Here is a 26,350-nt window from a genome sequence, read left to right as displayed (position 1 = left end):
TACTGTCTCTGAATAGCAGAGTAGGAGCATATTATTGATGAAAGAAAGAATATTCAGCCTTACTATTTGGCAAAGGTACTGTGACTGACAGGGCTGAGCACCAGGTTGACAGTGAAGGCTACAGGCAGTACTGAGGCAATTCATTTCTTGACTGACCACAAATCTCTGGCAAAGATTTCTTTTTTTTCTTTTATATTTGCATGTAGAAGAGAACCTTAATTATGTAAGCCACCCTGAGTTGCTGGAAGTAATGCTATTGTAGACAGAATAATCATCCCCCCAAATTACCCACATCCTAATTTCTGTTCTATAGTCTGAATGTTTGTGTCCTCTTAAAACTCACATGTTAACATTCTAACTCCCAATATGCATTAGGTATTAAGAAGTGGGGCTTTTAAGAATTAATTAGGTCATGAGAATAAAGTGATTACAGTACCCTTATAAAAGAGGCACCAGAGAGCTTCCTTGCCCTTCTGCCATGTGAGGACACAATGAGAAGATGGCTGTCTACGAACCAAGAAGCAGGCTCTGATCAGACACCAGATCTGCTAACACCTTGATCTTGGACTTCCCAGCATCCAGAACTATAAAAAATAAATGCTTCTTGTTTAAGCTACCAAGTCTTTGATATTTTTGTTACAGCAGCTGAATAGACTAAGACATGCTATGAATGTTACCTTACATCACGAAGAGATTTTGCAAATGTAATGAAGAATTTTGAGATGGTGAGTTTATCCTGGATTATCCAAGTAAACCAGGATAATCACAAGAGTCCTTAAATATGAAACAAGGAGACAGAAGGATCAATGTCACAGTGATGTGATGTGAGAAGGATTCATGCAGCAATTTCTGGTTTTGATGATGGAAGAAGGGGAAACAAGCTAAGGAATGCGAACAGCCTTGAGAAGTTGACCTCCAAAATAACGTAATGTTTGTAAGCCCCTAAATTTGTGGTGATTTCTGACAGCAACAATAGGAAACAAGTATTCTTAATTAAAAACAATCTGCTTAAGGTCTTTCTAATTGTGCTATATTAAAGAAAGATGCTGCCCCTCCTTAGAGTCACTGTCCAAGACTTCCTGGGCAGTTCAATCTTGACTTCCCCAAATCTGAAGCTACAAACATACTTATTAAAGACATTTGACGAGCAAGATAACTAATATCTTTTGAGCTCCTCAAGGTCGTATCTGCTTATTGTTCTAGACAAGGTGATTTATCAAGACTTACTTGAGCAACTGAGAGTCAGTCTAGACCTCTGATAACATTACATTATGTTGAGGATGGAATTAATTCTTGTAATTCTTGTTTCTCTTGATGGTTTGTGATGGGATGAAGTTTATTCTATTGTGAAATATTTTTAAAAAAGAGATTTATTCATACTCCTCTGCTTTATAGGAGGATAAAAATGTAAGCATTTCAGGATTTATGCATAAAACATGTGTGCAGTAGCAATTTAGAAATCAAATCCTGGTGGCCTGAAACCTTATACTATTGTTTATGAAGCAGTGACTTATTAAATGCTAATGGCCTAAGAAAGTTAATGTAGGCTCATACCTAGCTTGGCTAACTACTAGGAAGCTTCTGGGATAATCTGAATTCAGTATTGAATTCAGCCTGGTATAACAGCGTGGACAATCTTAGCTTAGTTTATAAGCCAATTGAAAAACACCAAAAATAATCATAAGAGGGATTAATTCTAAAGAAGTTTCAATTCTAAACTATCAGTTCTGAGGGACAATTAATTAATAAAGTAATAGCCCATTTTAAATATGTGCTGGTGTAGTAAATCTTCTTATCTTACTCATATTTGGTTCTTCTCTTATGAACCCACAGGAAGAGGACAATTTCTCACCATCTCTTGTAGCTGGACAGGGTCATGTGACTGGTTAAGCTAAAGGGTTGTGAGATGAGTAGAAATGGGTCCTTTCTGGGAAAAAGTATTTAATTGCCAGGCATGACTTCTTAGTGGTTTCTTCCTCTGCTGTGGCAATCATGGAGGCATGTGTTGATAAAGATGTGCCAAAAGATTGAGTTAGCCTGGATTTCTAAGCCTGTATATAGAAGACAGCTACAGTTGGCTATTGCTGAGTAACAAAATGTCCCAAATTTTAATGGCTTAAAACAGAAATTATTTATTACTTTTCATGAATATGGGCTGGCTGGCTGGTTCTTTTGGTCCAGGCCAGCTCATCTGGGACTGGAATATCTAAGGACTATCTTACTTCTTATCTGGGGCCTTAACTAGAATGGCTGGGCACCCTGAACCTCTCTTTCCATGTCATCTCTCCTTTTTTCAGGAGGCTAATCTGGGCTTGTTCACATGTTAGCAACATCAAAAGCCATGTGGCCCCTAGAGGCCTAGCTCAAAACTGATACAGAAATACTTCCACAACCTTCTACTGGTTAAAGCAAATCACGAGAACATTCTAGAGTCAAGATTCAAAGGATGGTAAAATTGGTTCTACCTCTTGAAGGGAGGAGCTATGAAAATTTCGTGGTCATTTTTAATCAATTGTACTTGTTGACTTGCTACAGACTCTGAGTATGTGAGAAATAATAAACCTTTGTTGGGTTAAGTCATTGACACCTGGGAAGCATTTGTTGCCATAGCCTAACCTTGCCTATCCTAACTAATATACCTAGTTATCAGTGTGATTAAATATGAAGGTAATAGTTCTGGCTTTACCTACTTATATTAAAGTCATTTTGAGGATTATCTGTGAGAAGATGCTTTTAAAAGTTTCCCTGTAGATAACATAGGTTTTTAGAAAAAGAAATAGCATTCAATTATGGTCTAATGGTATTAGACACAAAAGAAAAGATTCTAATTATAATTGTTTCTACTTAGTGTCCTATGCATTTATTGCTAACAAATCTATGGAGCTTCCAAGACTACTTGAATTGCTCCCAGAAAATATCTGAACTAAATTTGTTTTGGATTTTATAGCATGGGCAATAATGTTGCAATTTGGTTGAATGTAAAAGGTATATAATAATGAAGTAGATGAATTTTGCTTCTGGAGACTCCAGCCACCCATTTCCCTCTCCCTATCCCCATTTTTCTCTATTACTAGGTTCCTCCTCTCTCTAACTTTAAGTTTCTAATATCTTTTCATTTTCTATCTTTCTCTTTCCTGTTACTTTTAGTTCTCTTTGACAAGAACTTGTTCAAATTAATATGTAACCTTTTAAAAAAAGAAAAAAAATGTAACCTTTCATAAATATAAGTGGATTTTAAGCCTCAGTTCTAACTATAGAGTACAAAATCCTGAAATTCTTTTGAAAGTATTTATGTTTCACTAAGTTTCTGAAATTGTTCCACCAAAACCAGTCCTGAAGGCAAACCAGTTTTAATTATTTCTTGCATTTGTTGGTGGTCCCGCCCAGCACAGTTCAACAAACCCGGGAAGTCATTCTGGTTGAACTTGATTATTTGATTCTCACTAATGGCAGTTGAAAGGCTTGTATTTTTCTATGACTGACCTAGGCTAGACGTTTTTTTCCCCTTGACTCATCTTCCTCATCCTCTTTTTAGATTGGGATGCCAGACTCCAAACATCATTTCTGAGGTATTGATTTCTCTACAATATGCCATACCTATAGAAAGAAGCATGCTAATTCTCCTCCTATTGACCATCAATAGATTTGTGGCCCATAATTGCTGTGACCTTGAGGTATTTTGTATAAGACATCTAAATGTTCTATTATTCCAAGTCCCTGCTCTTGTCAAGGTCTCCTTACATAATGAGGGAATAGCAGGGAATTGGATGGAGACATGGAGGTACGCAGGAAGCCTTGATTTGGAACTATGGGGCCGTAATGGCATATCATTGGAGAGCTGGGTTTGAGATATTTATCTGTTCGTGTATATGACTATGTGTATGTTATGAAGTTCTCTTACAAGCAGTTTTTCTTGAGGCCCAGGCTGGATTAAATGCTTTTTTTTGGTGGGGAAGTGGGGTACAGAGTGCACACTTAAGCCAGTAGTTTACATTTCACAGGCCTCACCTATCTGTATTATCTGAGCTCTTTGAGTACAAAAGGCTGTGTTCTCTTTACCTTTGCATATGACTAGTAGCTGGCTTAGGTTTCCCTATACGTTAGTGAACTGAACTGTTGAAATGGCTATATGACGTCTGGGAAGCTGCTGGTTATCAATAACGATTATAGAAACTAGACAACATACAAAGAACTGAAATGCTGTGAGAAATTGGTTTAGCAATGTTTTCTTATTCATGCTTTGTTTTTATAAAGCAATTTAGAATGGTGAAATATTAGAAATAAGCTAAATATTAAACATGCTATAGTGTATAAACCAAAGTAATTTATTTTTAAAAAAATTTTTTAAGCAAGGCAACCCGTGGTTGACCTCACAGATCGCAAGGACCTTGTCAGCTTACAATTCCTTATTTTTTTATTTTTTACGCCTACAACACCTGGTCTTCCTAGGTGGTTTCCCATCTGAGTACTCATCAAGTCCGACCCTGCTTAGCTTCCAAGATCAGATGGGATCAGGCTTGTTCAGGGTAGCATGGCTGTAGACTAAACCAAATTAATTTAATGCGACTATTTTTATCATGTCTACCATGCTTAGTGCATAGAGTTAACAAAAAAGAGAAATATTATACCTATAACTAATATAATGCTGTATGTCAATTATACCTCAATAAAAAAGAAAAAATATTATAATACCAATTTATCTGAATGTTGTGACTACATAAAAACATAAGAATGTTGAGATGTTGAGATGTTGAGAAATCTTAAAACAATTTTTTCCAAATTATCTAAATGCCTTACTAGTATTTTATAAATAAGAGAAATGCTTAAAATCATTTTGTACAGCACAATCATAAACATTGATTTTAAATGTTAGTTTTGTCATAAGTTTGATTTCATTATGACTATGTTTCTAGTCCTTACTGTTGTGCATGCAGCATGGTTATCTGCTTATAATTTAAAAGCATAGTTACTGGTTAATATAATAGGTTAATATTTATTTACTTGGACATACTGTAGGAGATTGGCTACTGACATCAATTTCACCTGACATGAATATAACTGTGATTTATGGAGGACTTCTCTTTATGAAATAGCAGTATTGCATGTTAAGCGCTCAGGCTCCAGAATTACATAGACCTAGGTTTAAATCCTACATTGCTATTTATAAACTATATGACCTTGGGAAACATCACTTTTCTGAGCCTACTTTATTTATTTTTTTAATTTGTAAAATAGGATTAACAACAGTACCAGCTTTATGGTTTTGTTGTGTGTGTGTGTGGCGGGGGGATTAAATAAAACAATACATCTGAAGGACTTAGCACAGATAAAAAAGTACATGTGATCTATGATGATGCATGGAGATGATTGCATAGACAAAACTCAGTTATATAAAATAATGAGAGAAGCATGTAGCAAGAAATGCTATATGCCCCTCAATATTCATTTCTCCTTAGTTTTTAGCTGGCACAAACTGTTAAAAATTTCCCACTCTCCTTTGCACATAAGACAGTTTCTTTAAGTGGAGAGAGGTGTAAGAGTATTTTTTATTTTCTTTCTTGTACTGATTTGAAACACATGTGTGATGCCTGGAGCTCTACCTTCCATATTTGGCTGTTAGGTTGAGGGCCACACTTGGAAATAATGGCATGAAGATATAGAAGCAATGTGGATTTCTGACTGCAATCAGCAGCCACACCAACCCATACCTAGAGGAAGAAATAAACTTTTAGATTTTTTAAGCCTCTATTAGTTTGGTTTTTTTTCCTCTTTTTTCTTTTTCTCTCTTTTTTTGTTTTGTTTTTTTTTTTGGTTTTTTTTTGTTTGTGCATTTGAATGAAATCACAGTACATATTGCTCTTTAAATCAAAAAGCAGATTTTATTTTACTACGACTTTTCTAAAAGCTCCAGAAACATCTTTGTATTAGAAACGTAAATTGACCAAAGGAGAAGGGCTAAAATCAGGGCATAGGTGATATTGAATAAGCTGGAAACAATGAATGTTCTAGGAAAGTAAGTTCATTTCTAATGATATGATGGCAGAGTCCTTCTTCGGGTAAAACTGGAGAGAGGAGAAGAAAGGAGGGGAAAACCCACAAAGAGTGAAGAGGTAGCCACAGGTTAGACGAGTTTTGGCAAGAACACTCTGTAAAGTATATGTCTAGTTAAGGGTCTGAGTGTGATTGCATGCGTTTCTTTCCTTCCTTCCATGATGTGTTTGCCTTTATTTCTGGGGCTTAAGCGAAAGGCCTGGTGGGTATGTATTATTAGGCTCTGATAAAATAGGATGGCTCCTATTTATTTTTCTTTCTGTTTACAGACTTTTTGCAGCAACAGCTTACGGTATTGAGAAAAGGCATATTTCTGGTTTTTTTTTTTTCAACTATCTTTAAGTTGGGGTAGATGAGCTGCTGTAGGCAGCATAATGCAGGCATTGCCACTAAGCGTGAACTGGCTGTCAACTGGAATCTGGTTATTATGAAAATCAATTCCACTGAAAGATCAGAAAAGCTTTAAAATTGAAAGACAATTGGAGGATTATTATAAAATACTGGGTTTTATTTGTTTGGAAATTGAGTGTTGGGACTGAGGGATGTGGAAAATACACCAGCTCTCTTGTTTTTTTCTTGCCCTCGTTTTGTTTAGTTTTCTTCTTTTAAACACATAATTAGGCTGAGGATTTAAACAGAGCAAAAGTGAAAACTAGCTGCAATACTGGGTTCTTCTGTCCTTTCTTTCTAGGTAGGTAAATCTGCCTACCTAGGCTGCAATGGATAAGTCATAGTTTGGGTTTCCTTTCTAGCTACTGTGTAGATCAATAGAGTAATTTACAGCTTCTGGGAAACAATACATACAATAAAAACAAGGCAATATGTTTTTTCTCTTCGACATCCCCTCCTTCCACCCTTCAAAAAAATCCCTATACATGTAGAAATGATATCTATTCCTGATATAATATCATGGACGCTAGGTCACTCTATTTGTGTTTTTATTCAGAAGTGATTCTCTAGGGTAGCTAAAATCCAAATATTTGCACACACACTTAAAGAATATTGATGGAGAAATTTAAGCAAGGGTATAAGAGTTTTCTAACTCTCAATGATAGTGTACCTCATTCAATCTTTTTAAAACCCAAGGGCTACTTCTTTTTCTTAAAAAAAAATATTCTTATGTTTCAGTTTTCCTCGAGATAATGACCTTTGTGGTCCCAATTTCTCATTTTCAGTTCACTCTACTGTTTTTATACAGTGAATTTCAAGTTCTAAGATACTTTATCAGCGTGAACACATTTCAGAATTTTCTGATTTCCTTTTCTTTTTTAGAAAAAGGACTTTTATTTGGGAATTTAAAAATATCTCTTCATGTAGATATTGTACATTTAGTTCTTTTGATTACTTTTTTTTCTGATGTACATTACAGCAATTCAATATTTATATACTAGCATGGTTTTTATGTTTGTTTTTTTTGTTTTTAATTAATTTTTTTCAATTATAGTTGACATTCGCTATTGTATTAGTTTCAGGTGTACAACATAGTGGCTAGACATTTATATAACTTACAAAACGATTCCCCCCCCAATAATTCTTGCACCTGACACCATGTATAGTTATTACAATATTATTGACTATATTCCCTTAGCTGTACTTTACAACCCCATAACTATTTTATAGCTACCAATTTGTACTTCTTTATTTCTTCATCTTTTTCACCCAGCCCCCAACAGCCCTCCCATTTGGCAACTGTCAGTTTGTTCTCTGCATCTTTGAGTTTGTTTCTGTCTTACTTGTTCATTTATTTTGCTTTTTAGATACCACATACAAGTGAAATTATATGTTATTTGACTTTGACTTATTTCACTTAGCAAAATATACTCTAGGTCTATTCATGTTGCTGCAAATGGTAAAACTTCATTCTTCTTTATGGCTAAGTAATATTCCATCGTATATCTGTACCACTTCTTCTTTCATTGTTTTTTTTTTATTCATTCATTTTTTAATTGGAGCATTTCATCCATTTACATTTAAAGTAATTGTTGATAGGTATGCAGTTATTGCCATTTTGTTAATTTTTAAAAATTATTTCTATAGTTCCCTCTTCCTTTCTTATTCTCTTGCATGTTGTCAATTCACTGTAGTGTTGTGTTTGGATTCCTTTCTCTTTATTTCTTGATATCTCTTGTATATTTCTGGTTTGAGGTTGACGTGTGCTTCATGTATACCAAGCTATGTTTATAGCAGTCTATTTTAATTTAATAGTTGCTTAAGTTCGAACACAATCTATAATCTACCATTTTTACTCACCCCTTCAACATTTATATTTCTATCATTATTTTTTACTTCATTTGTATGTGTGTGTTTCTGTGTATTTCTTAATTTCTGTTGTCATTATACATTATCATCCTACTGTTGCTTTTTAACCTTTGTATAACCTTTAGTGTTGGTTAACCCACTGATTTTATTGTGTTTATCTTTGTTCATGAGATTTTTTTTCTTTGCAATATTTTCTTATTCATATTTTGTATATATTTTCTTCTTCTTAAAGAAGTTCCATTAATATTTATTGTAATACTGGTTTGGTGGTGATGAATTCCTTCAGCTTTTTCTTGTCTGGGAAGCTCTTTATCTGCCCTTCAATTCTAAATGATAGCCTTGCTGGACAGAGTCATCTTCGTTGTAGGTCCTTTCTTTTCATTACTTTGAATATTTTGTGCCAATCCCTTCTGTCCTGCAAAGTTTCTGTTGAGAAATCAGCTGACAGTCTTATGGGAGCTCCCTTGTAGGTAACTAACTACTTTTCTCTTGCTTCTTTTAAGATTCTGTTTTTCTCTTAAACCTTTGGCATTTTAATTGTGTGTCTTGGTGTGGGCCTCTTTGGGTTCATCTTGTTTGGGACTTTCTGCACTTCTGGACTTGTACGTCTATTTCCTTCACCTGTTTAGGAAAGTTTTTTGTCACTATTTCTTAAAATAGGTTTTGAATTCTTTGTTCTCTCTTTTACTTCTTGTACCCCTGTGATGAGAATGTTGGTATGCTTGATGTTGTCCAAAAGCTCCCTTAAACTAGCATTATTTTTTTGACTCTTTTATCTTGTTGCTATTATGATTGGGTGTTTTCTGCTACCTTGCCTCCCAAATCACTGATTTGATCCTCTGCTACCTCTAATATACTGTTGATTCCCTCTAAGGTATTGTTCATTTCAGTTATTGTATTCTTCATTTCTGACTGGTTCTTTTTTATATTTTCTATCTCTTTTTTAATTTAATGTTTTCTATTGCTTTGTTGAAATTCTCACTGAGATAATCTATTCTTTCCCTAAGTTTATTGGGCATACTTATAACCAGTGTTTGAATCTGTATCTGGTAGATTGCTCACCTCCATTTTGTATAGTTCTTTTTCTGAAGATTTATCCTGTTCTTTCATTTAGGAAGTGTTTCTTTGTCTCCCCATTTTGGCTGCCTCTCTGTGTTTGTTTCTATGCATTAAGTAGATCTTCCAGTCTTGGTAGAAGGCACTTATGTAATAGGTGTCCTGTGGGGCGTAGTGGCACAGTGTCCCTGTTCACCTGAGCTGGGTGCTCCAGGGGTGTCCCTTGTGTAGGCTGTGTGTGCTTTCTGGCTGACCTCATAGAGCAGGATTTACTTTAGAGGGCTCAGGTGCTTGCCAAACTCACCCTTTGGGTGTGTCATTTGTGGTGCTAATTGGGTGCTGCTCTTGTGTGGTCTGAAGCCAGCCACCTGGTGTGTTGGTTCTGGTGCTCTGATGCATGCCAAGGTCAGCTGCTGCCTGTGTTCAGCCTGGGGCTACCTGGTAGTAGCTACAAAGTAATCTTCAGTTGGTTGCTGCCTGTGCTGGGCTTGGAGGCACCTGGGAGTGGTTATGCTCTGAACCAAGGCTGGTTGCCACCAGTGCCAGTCTTGGGGCTGCTTAGCAAGAGATACAGAGCACACTAAGGCCAGTTGCTGCTTGTTTGGGGTTTGTGGACCTTTAAGAGATTTTATGGAAGTTGCAGCATGGGCCCATGCTGGATCCTTTTGTGGTTAGCCTCTGGAAGATGTTTCAGCAGGTTGTGTGAATTTGGTAATGTGGAGTCTCAGAGAATCATCAGGGTGGGGCGAACGTGGTTTTAGCCAGTTTAATGGAGACTCAGACTTGGTGCCTGCACCCATAAGCTGAGCAGAGAGAGGGCTAAACAAAGGAATAATGTCATCCTCTGGCACCAGAGAGAGCTACCCCTTCAGCCCTCACCCTGAAGCCAGACGATTTGGTTTCTTCCTGTATGTCTCTGGTGCCTTTTGAATTGTTCTCCCTTAACTAGAGCTTAGGATGAATGTGAGTCAGTCTATGAGCAGGCCCTTTAAGACTGGGATGCCAGCAGCCCTTCATCTCACTTGAACTGAGATCCTGCTGATTTTCACAGCCAGCTGTTGTGGTGACTCCTCTTCCCAGCACTAGTGCTCTAGGCTGAGCAGCCTGGTGTGGGGATGGGCCCCAGTGCTCCTCAGGAAGGACCTCTGCAGTTGAGATATCCTTCAAAATTCTTAGCCACTATTCGTGGGTGTGGGACTAACCTATTTCGTGTCTCTGTCCCTTCTACCAGTGGCTTCTTTATATTTTTAGTTATAGGAGTTTTGTTATGTAGTCTTCAGGTTGTTCTCAAGGGTGGGTGTTCTATAATTTAGTTGTAATTTTGATGTAGTCATGGGACGAGATGAGCATGGTTTTTACCTACTCCACCATCTTGATTGGAAGTTCTCTTTTAGTCCTCTGAAGAGCTGTATTTTGGGAAGTGGTTTCAGGATGCATCATCTCTTTAGAGAAGTTCTGTTTGGAACCAAGATTAGTGAATAAGAGGGATGACCAGCTTTGAGAGGAGTAGCCCAAAATGTTATTTCATGTGAGGATGATTACAGTGATTTTATCATCTGTGTCTTTCAAAGTATAGAACACTAAATATTTTAAAGTATTTTTACAGAAAATGAAACTATGCAACTCCCCATGCTGCATCTGAGAGAAGATATGGCATTTTATAAATAGCTATATGATATCTACATTACTTTAATGTAAACTGAAAGCATCCTTGGCTTTTATGATGGTTGCATATGATCCAGAATTAGAATATAAATAATGCATTGAGTTTTGTTTTTCTCTGTGATTGCCTACTTTGTTATGCAGGGAAGGATTTCCACTATGGTGTCCCAGATTCGAACTGCACAGTTTCTTTTAGTAGCAGCTGCCCCCAGAATTAAATGAGCTCATTGAGAATATTCATAGACTATAGAAATCCTCACTCCATATGATTCATAGAGACAAAATCTTAGAACTTTCTCCAAGTATTTGCTCATCGAGTATAATTTAATATGCATTGTCACTGGATTTCTTGTTTTAGACAAAACTTGTCATCTAACAAATCTTTGTATTCTTGAGACATTTGAACAAAGAAGATATTGTACTCATCATTTGAAGATGAACAATATTGAATTTTCATCAAAAGATAAAACACAAAAAGGCTGGACCAACTATATGTATCACCCAAACATGAGTTGTACAATGTTTTAGCTTTCTAGGTTCTGTAAGAATCCTGTGTTGGCCTCAGTCTCAAACAGGTTCAGGACAAGGTTTTGTTTCAAGGGTTGTGTAAGAAGAGACTAGACTTCGAAACTACGATGTTAAGTCAGGTGATAGACAACATTAAGGATGGCTTATGGCATAATGCTTTATATTTTACTTTTTTTGTGTGTGTCTGAATAGGCTCCAGAATCCAGAACAGTGGCAGGCTGTAGGTACAATTACATAGCTCCTGCCATGGAGGTTGAAGAAACACAGGACAGGAAAGTAGGTTGGTGGTGATACTTGTTGGGATTTAGAATAATGGTGGTGGTGAATAAATAAATGGCTTCTTTGCCCCCTTCCCCAATCCCAAGCTTGGATCAAGGTGAAAGAATCAAGTACATGTAAATTAAAGCATCAGATTTATTATTGACAGCACATGGGTTAGAGAAAGCAGCTTATATCTGCGGACAAATTTGATTGTTAATACTCTCCTGCATTAAATTTGAGATGGATTGAATATAGAAGGTGAGGAAAAAAGAGGAAGCTAGAATAATCCCTAGGTTTTTAGCTTGAGCAGTTGGATAGATGCTGGTAGTGCATTAAGATGGAGAAGTAGTGGGTTTCGGAGAGCATGGGAAGAATCAAGAATTCTGTTTTGGTTATGTTAATTTTGAGATGCCCGTAAGATCTCCATGTGGACATGCCAAGGAGAAAGTTAGTCTTTGATCTGGCAACTTGTGTTAGTTCTTTAAAGTTAGATAATTCACAAGGTTCAGCAAATAACAATTTCCGAGCTTAAAAAAATTTTATAAGGCATATAGTTCATTTGATCTGGATTCAGATTAGTGCAGGTCTCATCAAGTATAGCCAACATAACCAAGATTATGACCTGGGTTGTCTGATATCCAGACCTTGGTATAGAACTTAATTGTTTTTCAGTTACGAATTTTCAGTGGTTACATTCTCTTTACATATACCAAATTATCTTCTAATAAGCCATTCTAGTCACTATTGGAAAGCACAGAAAGCAAATAGTGCTTTAGGTATTCAAAGATGCAGTAAAACAGTAGGAAGGAGTATTTATTTTTAATTCTTACTTCTAAGGTAGTTCCTTCATCTTCAAGGGACCATTCCTGGAATGTATTGAGTTTACCCTATGAAAACTGTGTATTTGAACCATTCCTCTCTGTACTACTAATTAGCCAAATGTTTAATTACTAATTACCTTTGCACGATATTGAACTAAACATAATATCCTTAAGAGCATTCAGACTTTAGTCAGATGCCTAAATAAAATTTAAAGACTAAGAAGAGAGAGGAAGATTATGAACCAGCTATGAATAAAGTATTTTTGGTACACCTGACTACAGCTGGTAAGATCTGTGCCTGACGAAGACCTGGATGCTCCATTGCCTTCCTCCCCATTTTGTGCTTCCTATTTTATAGGCAAAAGTCAGGAGAGGCTAATTGAAAAGCAAAAATAAAAGCACATTTCTTTTGCAATAAAGAGAAAATTCTGAGACATTTTAGTGTCAGAATGATGACTGAATTAGAGGGAGATGAGCAATTCAAATGCTCGCCTTCATAAATCTCACTCAAAAGGGAAATTCAAGACAGTTTCACTTAGAGACAAGACTACACCAATCCTAAGAGACAGGCCACATTGATACCAAAATGACAAATGTAATTTCAGCTACAAGAAAGCTCTGTCATCTGCCAACTGAGCCAATGACTTGGCTAAAATGTGGAAAAGAGTAAAGAATTGAAATGAAAACTCTAGCAGGAAAAAAAAAGTTTGCAGAACAAAATCTGAAGTTATATCAAGCAATAATGTCTCAGATTAATAGTTTCTCCCTTAATTGCATCTAACTTTGGCATAGCATATAATAGCATCTTGCATTTTATACTGACTTGTTAAATAGCTATTTTCAGGGTAGAATATGAAACTTTAACAAAGAATGGAAATATGGAAAAGTGTTGTAAAGTTATATTACTTGCTTCTGTATAGGATTAATAAATGTCATTTAATCTCTATACTAGTTCAACATCACTGTAGGTCATTTGTATTTGTCTTTATCCATAATACCTGTCCTAGATTGAAAACTACATGTCAGAGATTTTGCCTGCTGCCAAATTGTGAAGCAGTCACAGTTTTTGTTGTTGCTATTTCTTCTTCATCCTCTTTTGAGTACCAAGCGCCTCATTCATTCATTAATTTATTCAGACATAAAACATTTATCAATGATAGCTATGTGCAAGACACTGTGTTGATTGTTAAGGGAGTTGCAAATTGAGTGAGGTAAATGGTGTGATAGATATATATGGCAAGTGCAGGAAAGTATGAAAGAGAAAGAAACTAACTTGCCTATGATTCTAACAAAATTGATTTTCATCTGCACTTTGGTGTAATTTCATTTACTTCTGACAACTAACAGAAAAATAGTCTAACAAATTGAGACAAGATATAAATTGTTGGGGATGCTGTTAACTGCCTTTCTCATTGCACTTTTATGAGGAACCCCAGAAGATATTTCCATCTGCTTTTAATTCTAAAAATAGTTGTACTTTCCCCAAATAATTGGTAAAGTTTTATCACATGGAGAGTGTAAATAATGTAACTACTTAGCAAAAACCAAACATAATATATAGGTAATTTCTGTATCTGTCTGTATATCATATCCCTCATCCATTTATCACTTATCACCTTAGTCTTGGCTCACTGAATGTCTTCACATATGTTTGTCTTTCATTTTTGCTTAAAGTACAATATATCTGTAGAAAAGTACCAAATGATAAGAATAAAGCTCGAGTTTTCACACAGTGATTCACACTGTGTAACCACATCTAGATCAAGAAATAGAATATTACCAGCACAGCAGAAGTCTCCCTTGTTCTTCCTCCCAGTTACTACCTGGCCCCTCCCCCAGAGTGAACCACTGTCTTGATGTCTATTACAGTAGATTAGATTCACCTGTTTTTGAACTTTATGTAAGTGATACATGTGCTTTTTTGTGTCTGCTTTTTTCATTCAACATTGTCTGTGAGATCTATCCAGGTTGTTGCATGTAGTAATAGGTGGTTGTATAGTATATGTTCTACTGTTGATAGACTGTTTTCAGTTCAAGGCTTCTATGAATAGTGCTTCAATGAACATTCTTGTACATGTCTTTTGGTGAAAATACATACATACTTCTGTTGAGTAATCTGAGGAGCCAAACTGCAGGATCATAGGGTAGATGTTGTCAAAAATTTCCAGTGTTTTCACACCAATTCACACTCTTATATTAGTGTGTTCTATCTACTCCATATATTCACCAACATTTAGTATGGTATATTTTTTTTCTCATTTTAGTTATATTGATGGATAGAGATTGGTATCTAATTGTGTTTTGAATTTGCATTCATCTGATGACAAATGATGTGCACGTTTTCATAGGCTTATTGGACATTATATACATATATATACACACACACACTATATATAGTGTGTGTGTTATATCTATATATTAGTGTGTATGTGTGTATTATATACATATCTATACACACACACACTATATATAGTGTGTGTGTGTTTTTTATATATATATTATATATATATATATATAATATATATATATATATTGTGTGTGTGTGTGTGTGTGTTGCTTCTGTTCCCTTTTAATGGTTTATACCCACATTAAAGTTGGGTGTTTTGCCTTTTTCTTATTGGCTTCGAGGAGTAGTTTTTATATTGTGTATATAGAACTTTTGTCCAGTATATTTATTGAAAGTAGTTGCTGTTATTCTGCGGCTTGCCTTTTCATTTTCTTACTTTATAAAGGAGTTTCTAACTTTATAGAGTCAAATTTTTCAATCATATATACGTCTTGATTAAAAAATCTTTGCCTATCTCAAGTTTGCGAAGATATTTTACTGTGGTCATTACAGGACCTTTGTATTTAAACCTATAAAATTTAAATGTACAATGCATCTGATATTGATTTTTGTGTTTGGCAGGGGTAGGAATCAACAGTCATTCTTTTTTTTACATATGTATGTCCGATTAACCCAGCACTATTTATTAGTCATATTTTCCTCAGTACATTGTCAGAAATTAAGTCACTGAATGTGTATGAGTTTGTTTACTTCTTATTCCATTAGTTTATTTATCTATCCTTCTGCTAGTACTATACTATCTTATTTACTGTAGCTTTTGATGTCTGGTAATATAAGTACTCAAGATATATATATATATGACTTAGAAAAAACTTTATTTTTGATGTCTGTCAATGTAAGTACTCAAGTCATATTTATATGACTTAGAAAAAACTTTATTATAAAAAGAATTCCCCAAAGAAGCATGTTAACTCTGACACATTTAACAGATTTTATTTAAACTCGTATAGTCACAAAACACAAAATATCAAACAAAAACAGCTTTGTGTGCTTAATTGCTTTTAATAACAAAACTTTGAAAAAGGAAACATGCAGAAAAAGGAAACTGCTCCACAATTTGGGAGCCATTTAGGCAAGCAAATGTTTAATGTTAAGACAAAGGACAGCATTAAAAACAAAGATCCTCAAATTAAAAAGAATGCCTGTTCAAGTTTTTGATATGCATTTACTTGCACATGAGAAAACAATTATTTTAAAAGAAATCAAATCTTCTAATGTGATCTGTCTTGCCTTCATTTTGACTACATACCCCTCACACTACAGTACTTCATCTACACTGAACCAGTATTGGTTAATATGACTAGCTTACCGTGAAGCCCTCTAGGTCCCATTTCACATATTCTGTCTACAACCCATTATTCCCTTACATGTTTGCACAGTCTTCTAATTGAGTATTACCACTGTAATTGAGCTAGGGAATTTCAGATCTCCAGAAATGATTATATATACACATAATTTGTTTTATTTCACAGTTCACAATATATAGCAGGTGATTATATAACCAACTATAGGATAAGGTGACTATTGACTAGTGAGACAAAACATCAACTTTGTCTCCAACAAATGAAACAGACACATAAATTTGCCACCAATTAGAGGCAGTGTTTACTCTAGTGCAGTCCTAAGGGCTCATATCACTCTAAGTATGTTAAATATATAATCCATAACATCAGACATAAAGTACAGAAGGCAAGATAAGCAGTGCCCTGTGCTCATGAGGTGCCGGTGTCACATATGTAAAGAAAGGGTTACTTTTAAAGCTTTTCGAATGAAGTTATTTGATCATGTTTGCCTTGTCAAAAATATTACCATACTAGTTCATACTGAAGGTAAAAATAGTATTTAGAATGTCTTATTAATAACACATTTTGACTTATTTGAAAGTTTAGACAAAACTGTTTGTTACCACAAATTCTATTAAATTTTTTGTCAAATTTAAGAAGTCTGTAGGACAACACAAAACCAGTCCTGGTGATGTATTTACAGTTTGGTCTTCAAAAGCTGTAAAAAGTGACAAAGAAATATAAAAATATCATGAGTTAAAATCCTTAAAAATATTTATTTTTTTAATTTTTAATTTTTTATTTTTTATTTTAAATTTTAATTAGTTTCAAGTATACAGTACATTGGTTAGACATCTATATAGTTAGTAAAATGATCCTCCAATTGCTCCCTCCTTCCCCTGACCCTCCACCTAGTCAATGTATTAATGCTAATTGCATTCCTATGTCATGTTTCCCATCCCCGTGAGCATCCATCAGCTACTAATTTATACTTCTTTAACCCTTCACCCCATTCTACTAGCCCCCAAACCCCTCCACCTCTGTCCATCACCAAATTGTCCACTATATTTGTGAGTCTGTTTTTGATTAGTTTGTTCTTTTTATTCCTTAAATTCCGCATATAAGTGAAATCATATAGTGTTTATCTTTCTCTGTCTAACTTAAATACCTTCTAGGTTCATCAAAGCAATATATTTTTCCATTCTCTTCTTTTTCACATGTAGGGATCTTGTTTTCTTATTCTTTCAGCCACTCCATTCCTTTATTGGAGCACTTAATTCTTTTCCATTTAAGGTACTTATTGATAGGAATGTAGTTGTTACCATTCTTTATTCCTGTTTTTGATACATGTTTTTTCTTCTTAAAGAAGTCCCTCCAACATTTCCTGTAATTCTGGCTTGATGGTGATAAATTCCTTTAGTTTATTTTTGTCTGGGAAGCTCTTTATCTGTCCTTCAACTCTAAATAATAGCTTTGTTGGATAAATTATTCTTGATTGTAGATCTTGGGTCTTCATCCTGTCGAATATCTTTTGCCAAGCCCTTCTGTCCTGTGTAGTCTCTTTTGAGAAATTAGCTGCCAGTCATATGGATGTTCCCTTATATATAATTATTTGTTTTTCTCTTGCAGCTTTTGAAATTCTTTCCTTGTATTTAACCTTTGGTATTTTAATTATGATGTGTCTTGGTGTGGGCCTCTTTGGATCCCTGATTTTTGGAATCCTCTGAACTTCCTGGGGTTTTATGTTTATTTCCTTCAACAGGTTAGGGAAGTTTTCCATAATTATTTCTTCAAACAGCTGTTCAGCATTGTGATTTTCTTCACTTATATCGATCAGATGAATATTTGGAGCCTTAATAGTATTCCATAACCTTCTTAAATCATCTTTATAGTCTTGGCATCTTTTTTCTTGCCATTCTGATTGAGTGTCCTGATTGGCTTTCCTGTCCTCTAGATAGGCACATAATCCTCTTCTTTATTTACTTTGTTTATTCCATTTAATATACTTCTCATCTCAGATAATGTGTTCTCCATTTCAGACTGATTCCCTCGTATAATCTCCATCTCCATTTTTATCTCTTTGTTGGAGCTCTCTACGTTTCCCAAAAGTTTATTGACCATCTTTATAACCAGTGTTTTGAACTCTGCATCTCTTAGATTACTTGATTCCATTATATCTGGATCTCTGTTCTGTTCTCTCATGTGGTTTCTGCTTCTTTGTCTTTCCATTTTGGCTGCCTTTCTGTGTCTATTTCTATGTACTAAGCAAAGCTTCTAAGTCTTCTGGTCTTATTAGTGTGGATTTGTGAAGTAGTTGTCCACTGGCACAGTCCTGTGAGGGGTTCAGCTGCAGGCCAAATTTAGCCCAAGCCTGTGCCCCTCAGGGGCCACCTGTCAAGATTCAGCAAGCAATCCACAGATGCTGTACTTATAGTTGCCTTAAAAAGCTACACCAGAAACCAAGGCCAGCTGCCTCCAGTGTGAATCTAGGTACTTCTCAGCAAGGATATACCTGGATATGGCTTGGGTGGGGCTCGAGTTGGGGTAGGAGGGATTTCAGGGAATCTTCTGGGTGGAGCGACCTCTGTTATCCAGTTTGATGATGTCACAGCTATCACAGCACTGTGTTGGGCGCACTGATAGGAGGTAAAGCTCAACAGGGAACAATGGATACCGCCAGTACTTAGTGAGTCTTGCTTTGGCCTTCACTCCAACAATATCTCCCTGTAAGTCCCCCGTGCTCCTTGTGCACAGCCTAACAGGCACTGGTGCTCAGAGCGAGCAGGTCCATCACCATGAAAATCTGCTCACAGACATGGCCCCTTTAAGAGGCTTCTGCCGCTGTTGCTGCCTCCGTCTCACTCAGCTACTCGGGACTGGGCAGCTCCGCGTCCTCGCACCGTCCTACCTTCTGCCGTTACAGGGTGATTTCTTGGGTTTCTCCGTAGTTGTATGGCTTATTCATCTAGTTCCCAGGTGATTTTTCCTTGCTAATGCTCCTTGTTTCCATCACAACTTTGATTTGGTCGCCAGAGGGATGAACAGAGCCCCTATCATCTACGCCATTTTTCTCTCCCTTCTGTTTATTGTTTTTAAATGCCACATATTTGAGACAGTGGAAACCAAACCATCCTCTTTTGAATTCTCTCTTCGCTTGTATTTCGCAAAAGTGCTTTAGAACTTAGATTTCTAACACCTGCATAGAGTATATAGATAAAAAGAAGCCCTGTGGAACCAAAGGCCCATGGAGTCCATTCCCAGGGCCAGAGCATGATTCCAGGCTAATATGCCTGCCACATGCTGAGCACATAGACATGCCCAGGAGTGCTCAGAATAAGGGGGTCAGGCATCATGTGCCTTTGTCATTTATTTCTGAAAGAGCTGCTTCAAATCTTAACTCTATTTGATAGGCCAAAGGATGCTACTCGCATTTATTTGGTGACAAATTGTTTTCTGAAATCCTTACATCTGCACCTTAGTTTCTGACATAAACTGCCATTTCTAGCACAACATTGTCAAACAGAGCTGTTGTGAAGCTCCCAAGCTTGATTACCACCTGACAAATGCTTGGTGATGCTTCTTTACCCTTTATGGTTGGAAGCATGTTCAATTTATCTGACTAGCCACAGTCCATGTAGAGGTAAACTACCAGTTGAGATCCTGATTTTAGTTTGGCCAGTATGTGCATATATTCATATGCAATTACCCAGGATGATAAAAAAACTAGTAATAAGAAACGTAACTACTCTGCCACGTCAGCTGCTAGAAAGTAATCTTAACTACATATTTTTTTTTTACAGATGTAAAAAATTTACAGATTATTTACAGATGTAGGTTTTTACAGATGTAAAAATTTACAGAATATTTGCAGATGTAGGGTTTTTTTACAGATGTAAAAAATTTACAGAACATTTACAGATGTAGGTTTTTTAAAAGATAAACCACTTTTCTAAGATGTTTCATGTTTTATTATTCAACTGGCGTATGAGCCATTTTGGCTTATTTATTTGGAAAAAATATTTTAAAATATGACTCCTTGACAAGTAATTTTTTTTTTTTTAGGTAAAGGATGAGTAAGCTATCCAGCTATTACCAACTTCTAGAATTTAAAGTTAACTCTTTAAATAACTTTCTTTAAATCTGTGGGCACCAGGCCTAGCTGGCCCAAGGGCTGGCTGTGATCCAAGGTCTGGCTGTTATCCAAGGCCTAGCTGACCCAAAGCCTGACTGGTCCAAGGTCTGGCTGGTCCAAGGTCTGGTTGTGATCCAGGCCGGTGACTAGGAGTAGGACCCCAGATTTAGAAAATATGTAAACATAATTCAGCTCATTGTATCACGTATGTGTGGCTGAAGGCCACTATTGTACTCTGCTATGTGAGGAGCCATGCAGTCCCCTAGAGAGCAGAAAGAGAGCACAGAAAGGGGAGCAGAAGAAGTATACATAATACTGTGTACCCCTGCAATAGACTGCTCTTCTAGGAACAGAAGTGTGCTCCGCACAATAAAGTTGGTGCCTGCCATTTCATTCTCATGTCTGCCTCTGGTGCATTCTTCCAACTGGGCGTCTCACCATTGAATTTTCCCTTCTCAATCAACAATACCGCTGATACTTGGTGTAACTGACATGATTCACACGGCCCTGACAAAATCCTATTCTTGCAAACTAATTGCTTTAATTATAAAGTGTAAAAATTGGGTTCCAAAATGTAAAAATCCTAATAAGAGTCTATTTCCAAGAGGAAAATGGAAAAAAGATGGGTAACTGCAGAGTAAAAGCTATCCTGAGGTTTTTTTTTTTTACCTCCCCTAAAACATTTAGAAACCAATAAAAAATTTTGGATCCTATTAGACTCCCCAAATAAAAGTTTATAAAAGTATTTTTGTTTTTGTTAAAAAAGTTTCTAGAGAATAGGATGCTTGAAAAAGACAAACTACTACTCAAAGAAAAAAGTACCCCAAACTATTGCTAAGTTGGCAACAATAATTCAAAGAAATTGAGCTACAGAGTTTGATTTGTGTGCAATTAATATGAAACTTCTTTTTATTTATTTATTTATTTATTTATTTATTTATTTTAATGTAAATTTTTTTTTTTATTATGGTGACATTGGTTAATGAAACCCAGTAAGTTTCAGGTGTACAGTTTAGCAGTAAGGCGTATATATATTGCATCATGAATATGAAACTTCTTACCAGGATAAAATGCCTATAACAAAATTTAAGTCTCATATTTTGCAATGAAATAAGTGAAATTAACATAAGGATATTTTGGATTGGTTTAAGGTCACACTCAGAACTAAACAGAAAACCTTCAAACCTGGAAAGCAAAATGGGAGCTTTTATTAGCTGCTTCAGTCTACCATGTCTAAACAGAAATAGTTTGGAAATGACTACCTCAACAGATGCTTTGTTTCAAAATGAGTACAAGCAATTTATTATGAAAAGCCTACACCTATTTTTTTTTCTCTATTCTGCTCCTTTGTCCCACCTCGTATTAACAAGAACTATACTTGCAACTTCTCCTAAGAGCAGAAAAGTGAGCCTGCACATTTTTTAAAAAAGAAATAGAACAAAAAATCATCAGATTTGTATGGAAGCACAAAAGACCCCAAATTGCCAAAGCCATCCTGAGAAAAAAGAACACGTCTGGAGGCATCACTCTGCCTGACTTCAAATTATACTACAAAGCGACGGTAATCAAAACGGCATGACATTGGCAGAAAAAACAGACACATGGACCAGTGGAACAGAATTGAGAGTCTAGAAGTAAACCCATATTTATATGGGCAAATAATTTTTGACAAAAGAGCCAAAAACATACAGTGGAGAAAGGAAAGCCTCTTCAATAAATGGTGCTGGGAAAACTGGAAAGCCAGATGCAAAAGAATGAAACTAGACTGCTGTCTATCATCACACATCAAAATTAATTCAAAATGGGTTAAGGACTTGAATTAAAGACCTGAAACAATAAAATGCATAGAAAAAAACATAGGAACCAAACTCAAGGACCTTGGACTTAAAGAGGATTTTATGAATTTGACCTCGAAAGCAAGAGAAGTAAAAGCTAAAATAAATTATTGGGACTACATCAAACTAAAAACTTCTGCTCAGCAAAAGAAATCATCAACAAGGTAAAGAGACAACCATCTGAATGGGAAAATATATTTGCAAGCAACACCTCTGATAAGAGCCTAATATCCAAATTATACAAGGAACTCATACAACTCAATAACAACAAAAAACAAACGATCCAATCGAAAAATGGGCAGAGGACCTGAACAGACACTTCTCCCTAAAGGACGTACAAATGGCCAACAAATATTTAAAAAGATGCTCCACATCGCTAGCTATCAGGGAAATGCAAATCAAAACTACAATGAGATACTATCTCACATCTATTAGAATAGCTATAATCAACAGGACAAGTAATAACAAATGTTGGAGAGGATGTGGAGTAAAAGGAACCCTCATACACTGCTGGTGGGACTGCAAATTGGTACAGCCACTATGGAAAACAGTATGGAGATTCCTCAAAAGACCAAGAATTGATCTACCATATGACCCAGCAACCCCTCTACTGGATATTTACTCCAAAGACTTGAAATCCCATATCCAAAAAGGTATTTGCACATCGATGTTCATAGCAGCACTATTCACAGTGGCCAGGACATGGAAGCAACCAAAGTGTCCTACGATAGATGATTGGCTAAAGAAGCTGTGGTACATATGTATGATGAAATATTACTCAGCCATAAGAAGAGATGAAATACTGTTATTTGCGACAACATGGATGGACCTTGAGATAATCATGCAAAGCAAAATAAGCCAGAAAGGAAAAATTGAAAATCATGATATCAACTTATATGTGGGATATAAACCTAAAAGCAACAAAAGAATAGGACAAACAAACCGAGACTCATGGACGTGGACTATAGACTAGTGGTTACCAGAGGGTAGGGGCTGGGGGAGGAAGAGGGAGGTAGAAGGTGTAAAGGGGGTTAAATATAGGGAATAGGGGGAGGGTAAAGTGGGTAAAGGGGATCAAACATATGGTAGCTGAAGGAAACTGGACTTTGGGTAGTAAACACACAATAGAATATACAGATGTCAAATTACAATGTATACCTGAAAATTATATAATTGTATTAACCAATGTTACCTCAATAAACTTAATTAAAAAAAAATTTAAAAAAAGTAAGCCTGAGCATTCGGGGGCCCTAAGAGCCTTTTCTCTGGAGGATCATGGCCCCTTATGTTTCAACACAGGTTTAAAGACTTTGGGGGAAAAGATTAACTTGGCTATTAGTTTCCTCATCAAAAGCCATCCATCAGACAGCTATTAACCAGGCAATTAACCTGACTTCTCAGGTAATGATTAACCACTCCTGCCAAAAAATAACCCTTAAATTTTCCTATAGAAACCTTTATTCTGAATTTGTTGATGCTTAAGAAAAACAGCTTTGCTCATGATTCATTGTACCCTGGACTTATGATACCAACTTGTATTCGACCAGCTAGGAATGAGGTCAAACTGCTTCCTCCTTAGAAGGTTTAGTCAATCGATAAATGACACAATTGATGATTTCTCTCATGTAATCTTTAACTAGAACTCATAAGGTGCATTGATTATGCCCCAAGAGCTGAGAGACCGGTGGTCATTCACACGGGCACCTCTGAAAAGATGTCAATTTCCTGTGCGTTCTACCTAGCTTTTTTTGGAAAACATTGGAAAAAGACAGAAATTCCCCACCAATCTGAAGCTGCATGTGAGTTTTTACAACACAGACTGGAAAAAACAAGATTCCCAACACAGCACTCGATAGACCTCCGCAGATAGTCATTGACCAAATGAGCACTGTGAGTCGGTGTGGTAGGCAGATGCTTCTTAACGGGACCTCGAAGGCTGAAAGAAAGGACATTGCTGAATCCATTACACAAAAGAACGGGTAACAATCCTTGATAACTCTCTCCAATCCCATGGCATTTCAGTTCCTTGAAAGCCTGATAAGTATCAATTTACCATGATGCTTATGGTCTTGAAGCAGTGTTTGAACTCTTCCCAAAACAATAAAAATGGCTTCTGTTGTTCCTGCAAGTAATGCTGCCATGCTACAGGTTGTGGACTCTGGAGTACTGATACACTTATGGAGAAGGCGAAATCCTCATACAGACCAAACGTAAGTGCCAGTGTAGTTGTCTTCTGCGTTAATGGAGGAAGGATTCCTGGATACAAGTTTTGAAATCTAGCCCTCCTCAACTGAGGCCCTGGTTTTGATTCCATACAGCTTTTGCTGAAAGAAGACCTTCCGAATGCGAAATGTGATTGCTACATTGTTGAAAGTTGTACAGCATGCACAGCAGCCACACAAATAATGCTTCCTTTCACCAACATGCAAATGTGAGGTGATATATCTTGTTTTGAAGATGTCATGATCGGCGACTTTTCACAAGCTTCTGAATCCATCATTTGACTTAAGATCTTTCTTCTTCATGAAGGATATATTTTTTTAACTTCTAAAGCACCATATGGGCCTAATGTTTTGGGGATGGTAGTTTTTTGATAACTCTCTCAATTTCTCCCATTGTTAAGATCTATTAGGTTCTCTCTTCTGGAGCCAATTTTGATAACTGAATTTCCCATCCCTGCAGATGCCAAGCTCCCCGCAGGCACAGACTTGATTAAATCCAGTAGCAAGGTGTAGGGTGACACTCTTCGTGGTTAGAGCCCAATTCCTGAGCCTCAAAATGTATTTGTATTCTTCAAGATTGTCATGAGTATTTGGGGGATTTTGCATTTCCACATAAGTTTAGAAACAACTTGTCAATTTCCACAAAAATTGAGATTGAATTGAATCTATGGATCAATTTAGAAGAAAAATGGCATCTCTATAATATTGTCTTCCAATCCATAACCATGGTTTATTATCTATTTCTCTCAATAGTACTTGAAGTCTTCTGTGTAGAGATTTTGCATATCTTGTGTTTGATTTACCTTCAGGTATGTGAGAATTTTAATGTTATTAAAGAGTATTTAAAAAAATATTTTATTTTCTAATTGTTGCAGACATATGAGAATACAGTCTAGTTTGGTATAAACTTTGACCAAGGAGTCTTGGTAAACTTTCTTTTTAGTTCTAATTGTAATAGTTTATGGATTATTTTAATTTTTAACATACACAATAATATTGCCCATGAATAATGACAGATTAATTTCTTCCTAATGTTTTTCTTTTTCCATTCTCAATAATTTCCAAAACGATAAATAGAAGTCATGATAGCTATTACTTGTATTGTCTCTGATATCAATGGAAAGCTTTGAGTAGTTTAACATTATGTATGTTTGTCTTTTTTTTTGTAGTTAAACTTTATCCAATTTAAGAAGTTTTCTTCTATTTCTAGTTTGCTAACCATTTTTTTCTTTTTAAATTATCAATGGATATTGAATTTTATCAAGTGTTTTCTTCAGTTATTGATGATGGTCATATGATTTATCACTGTTATTTAAAAAAATCTTAAAAACTCCAACTTGGTTGTGAGTGTTGAATTGGTTTGCCAATATTTTGTTTAAGATTTTACATTTGTTTATAAGTGAGACTGGCCTCTAAATTTTCTTGGCAAGTTTTATATCAAGTTTATGCTGGCCTCATAAAATGAGTGAGAAGTGTTTTTTAAAATTTCTGGTAGATTTTATGTAAGATCGGTATCATTTATGCCTTAAATAAAAGAATTTTCTGGCAAAGCTATCTGAGCCTGGGGTTTTCATTGTGGGAAGGCTTTAATTACAAATATAGTTTCTTCATTAGGTATGAAATTATTCTACATTTTTGTATCATTACATTAAGTTGTGTTTTTCCAGGAATTTGTCTACTCTATCTACAATTTTATAAATTGTCTTAGTCTGTTCAGGCTGCTGTAATAAAATACTCCAGACTGGGTGGCTTATAGACAACAAATGTATTTCTCACAGTTCTGGAACCTGGAAGTCTGAAATCAGGATACCAGCATGGTCAAGTGATGACTCTCTTCTGAGCCAGAGACTTCTTGTATCTTTACATGGCGAAGGGGGTGAGGGATTTCTGTTG

At 36.0% G+C, this 26,350-nt stretch overlaps 2 pseudogenes; both read right to left on the bottom strand.

Annotated features, from left to right (window-relative positions):
- Nucleotides 1-4,424: 4,424 nt before the first annotated feature.
- On the bottom strand, nucleotides 4,425-4,543 carry LOC120590253 (uncharacterized; annotated as a pseudogene).
- Nucleotides 4,544-23,856: 19,313 nt separating this feature from the next.
- Nucleotides 23,857-24,735, bottom strand: LOC120583271 (mitochondrial nicotinamide adenine dinucleotide transporter SLC25A51-like; annotated as a pseudogene).
- Between the last annotated feature and the right edge of the window lie 1,615 nt (nucleotides 24,736-26,350).

This window comes from Pteropus medius, unplaced genomic scaffold (assembly GCF_902729225.1).
Source record: "Pteropus medius unplaced genomic scaffold, Ma_sr-lr_union100, whole genome shotgun sequence".
Lineage (NCBI taxonomy): Eukaryota > Metazoa > Chordata > Mammalia > Chiroptera > Pteropodidae > Pteropus > Pteropus medius.
This window is presented reverse-complemented; position numbering and strand designations above follow the sequence as displayed.